We start from the raw sequence: 3,957 nt of genomic DNA, 5'->3' as shown, positions 1-3,957 counted from the left end.
GCATCGATCGCGTTGCCTTAGCGACACAGACGTCAGGATCTAAATCAATGGGGCGCATGCGTGAAACTGTTTCTATAGCTCTACGATGTAAAGTTTCAAATGTATGTTTAATGTAAAAATAACACCCTTACTTTGCTCTCCCTGACGTGGCAGTTCGTTTGGCCACTCAGACCCTGCAATTGTGCTGTGTCATTGCGCAGTCCAATCATACATACCTATTGCTGGTATTGATCTCTCGATACCACAGTAGTAGTGCTTGATGGGCATATCTGCCGTCATTCCCACACGTCATAATTAAAACAATATATATGTATATATAATTTTTTTTTCATACTATTCGCCATTTCCCCTCGTTAGCGAAGTAGCGTTAAGAACAGAGGACTGGGCCTTTGAGGGAATATCCTCACCTGGCCCCCTTCTCTGTTCCATCTTTTGGAAAATTAAAAAAGAAACGAGAGGGGAGGATTTCCAGCCACCCGCTCCCTCCCCTTTTAGTCGCCTTCTACGACACGCAGGGAATGCGTGGGAAGTATTCTTTCTCCCCTATCCCCAGGGATGATATATATATATATATATATATATATATATATATATATATATATATATATATATATATATATATATATATATATATATATTCTGTTGGGTTCCACGTGGTGGAACCAAAATGTAGATTGAGAAATAGAAATATTTTTTGTGTCATATCAACAAATTAATCTCAAGGATTTCAGTGAAACTAAATCAAATAAAGATAGAAATTTTGAGAGTAAGGAGAACGAAGTAAATTTTTCATTTATACAAATGTGTGTGTGTGTGTGTGTGTGTGTGTGTGTGTGTGTGTGTGAGTGTGAGAGAGAGAGAGAGAGAGAGAGAGAGAGAGAGAGAGAGAGAGTCTGGGAAATGATTCATTTGTTGTTTGCTCATGATACAGCATTGGTGGCAGATTCGAGTGAGAAACTGTAGAAGTTGATGAAGGAGTTTGAAAGTGTGTGTGAAAGGTTATTGGGTTTATCAGGGATGCGGGGACACGGTAGTAGGGGTGTGAGTTTGAAAGGAGAAAGCTTAGAGGAAGTGAAGCGTTTTAGATATCTGGGAGTGGATATGAAGAGAATGAAACCATGGAAGCGGAAGTGAGTCATAAGGTGGGTGAGGGGGCGAAGGTTCTGGGAGCGCTGAAGAATGTGCAGAAGGAGAAAACGTTATCTTGGAGTGCAAAAATGGGCATGATTGAAGCTATGGTAGTCCGAAAAATATTGTTTGTATCTGAGGCATGGGCTATAGGAAAGGCTATCTGGAGGAGGATGGAAGTATTGGAAATTATCATTGCCATTGTTATTATTATCATTATCATTATTATTATTATATATTATATATATATATATATATATATATATATATATATATATATATATATATATATATATATATATATATATTGGAATGGATCACAATTTTGCGCGTGATCAAGATATTCCTATGAGTCCATGGGGAAAATGAAACACGATAAGTTCCCTTATCGTGTTTATATATATAGGCATGTGTGTGTCATTATTTTCTTCTATTTCATCTCGTTATATTTTCTCCAGGAGGCTGACAGGATAACCCAAGTAAACAATGTGAACACAACAACACTGTTAACAAGCTGGTTGAATGCCCCCGTCATCATAAGCAAGACCTCGTAGTATTCCGCTGGCTACTGCGTCACATGGGTACTGTGTGGCCGTTGGCAGCTAGTGGGTGGGACACTGTGATATCTGTGTCTTTCCTTACACTGGTCAACTTTGGAACTCTTTAGCTTTTCGTGTTGTTCCTAGCAACGACTACCTGACTCTTTACAAAAGGCAGATTCTCTAGTTCCTTGAAAACTTGAATAAATACTCCCCATTAATATCTCTCTCTTCCTTTCCTTATTTCACTGTAGGCCTTGTCTTGATCTGCACTTCTCTTTTCCGTGACTCGACTTGCGTACGATTTAGTAACTATGGCTTCAGCAAAACTTGTTTTGTGACCGCCAGGTGTTGTGTTGACACTGCCTGTTTTATGTAACACTCAAGTGAGTCATGGATTAAGGCTTAGCAAACGTTTAAGGTTGCATACCAACAAAGGAAGAAGATTCAGTTGGCTTTGTTTATACTGTGTACCACATGCAGCACGTTTTCTTTGCATAGATATTCTTAGGAGTAATTCCAAGTGCCATGACCCAGCTGTTGTTAAACTAATATGAGTTTTTCTTTTGAGTCTGTGTGGCAAAACTAATGTCGCCCCTTAAGATGAAGGTCTGGTTGAGAGACTGAACATTAGAGTAAATACTGTGGATCTTGTTAAAATGTAATTGTAATACACTATTCCTTTAGCCAAGAAAAATATGTATACATATGCTGTTCCTTGAAAATCCATTTAACAGGTCACCTTCCTTTGTAATTGTCTCCATGATGTTTAAGTTTCAATATATATATATATATATATATATATATATATATATATATATATATATATATATATATATATATATATATATATAGTGAATTTGGTTGTTGTCCAGTTCCACAAGGAAGACGTAAATATCTCAAATGTATACAACAAAAGATTGAACTTCATATTACTTAACCTTATGCAACTTGATTAGAACTAATATCAGCTTAGGAATTTAGTATATAAGTGGACGGTTATGCCATCATGAATATAATGATTCTCTGATAAGATGACATGATTCATTCATTGCAGAAGTTACAGACAATGATTTTGGTGCATGACTGACAATGATTTAGAATCAAGGAATTACACTTGGATAAATGTATATACATCAAGTCTCTGCAAGTAGCAGTGTTGGTAAGGAATAGAACTGAATTATAGATTATCCTGAAACAATCTAGAGGCATCGTCAAGCCTCAGGATTGAAGAAAAGTTTGTAAATCCGTTTAGCTTCTTCAGAACCAGTTTGACAGCTTGCGCGATTTTGGATAATATTCATCGAAAGTGCTTGTGTTATACTTGTCTTTCATCAGCTTTACTTGTCAGCATTCTTTTAAATGAAAGAAATTATTAATTGCAGACAAGATAAGCTTGGGCGACGTGGGACGTGAATGTTCTCAGATAAGCGCCACCTCCACGGGCTGATTAACCTGCGCCGCGGAGCTTGACTCTGTATTTCTACCCACACTTGGAAAGTGTCTCTGATTACTTTGGTATCAGTTGAAATAGATAAATCTTGCCCATTTTCCCAGCGAGCGCCCCTGCCACCATCTATTGTCAGCCGGCTGAACTGTCGGGTCACGTGACCTGGCAGCCGATGACGCCATATTAGACGTTTGTTATTGTTATGGTTCTTGCCAGTGGGGCGGACGGCCGCACATACTTATCACTCATTTCTGGCTACTATCTTATGACTCTGAGGGGGTCCTGAGTGCCTCACTTGCTTGAGTGTGCCATCCGATGCTTCAGATTAGCAAGGTAAGTGGCTCCGGGCCCCGAGTGTGGTGTTAAATATGAGAGGAGGGGGAGGATTGGGGATGTTAAATCCTGGGTCACTCCGTGTTAAACTGGCCAATTTGATGTATTGTAATACTTTAAGAGGACGTAGAGGGTTGTTAAGTCACCCTCAGGTGTATTATAGTGTGCCTCAGTGTATGATTTCGACATGAGGCAAGATGGTCCCAATCCATGAATGTAAACTTTCCATAACCACTTATGACGGTGGGAGGATCTTGTATTTATCAAACAAAAGATTAATAATACGTGGATGTGGAGATGAATACTGTAAGCTTAATTAGATATTGTATTTAATAAATTACGCAGGTCATAATTTTTTTCTCATTCCAATATCGCATTACATGTAACATATTTTTCCTGCGTGTTAAGAAGGTGATCTGCTAATGGGAATTTGCAACGATATGGCAGTATTTGGAGATAAATTTGCAGTCATTATCTTACAGAACTATAATTTTAGTGTATTATTAT

At 38.2% G+C, this 3,957-nt stretch overlaps 1 long non-coding RNA gene across 1 annotated transcript in view; it reads left to right on the top strand.

Annotated features, from left to right (window-relative positions):
- LOC139746995 (uncharacterized) overlaps positions 1–3,957 on the top strand; it is a 79,917-nt gene that overhangs the window by 3,788 nt on the left and 72,172 nt on the right. Inside the window, exon 2 of the long non-coding RNA XR_011712289.1 lies at positions 1,587–3,450. This is a non-coding gene — a long non-coding RNA (uncharacterized lncRNA). The remainder of the gene's footprint in view (positions 1–1,586; positions 3,451–3,957) is intronic.

This window comes from Panulirus ornatus, chromosome 67 (assembly GCF_036320965.1).
Source record: "Panulirus ornatus isolate Po-2019 chromosome 67, ASM3632096v1, whole genome shotgun sequence".
Lineage (NCBI taxonomy): Eukaryota > Metazoa > Arthropoda > Malacostraca > Decapoda > Palinuridae > Panulirus > Panulirus ornatus.
The sequence above is the reverse complement of the archived record's forward strand: the minus strand, read 5'-3'. Positions and strand labels throughout refer to the sequence as shown.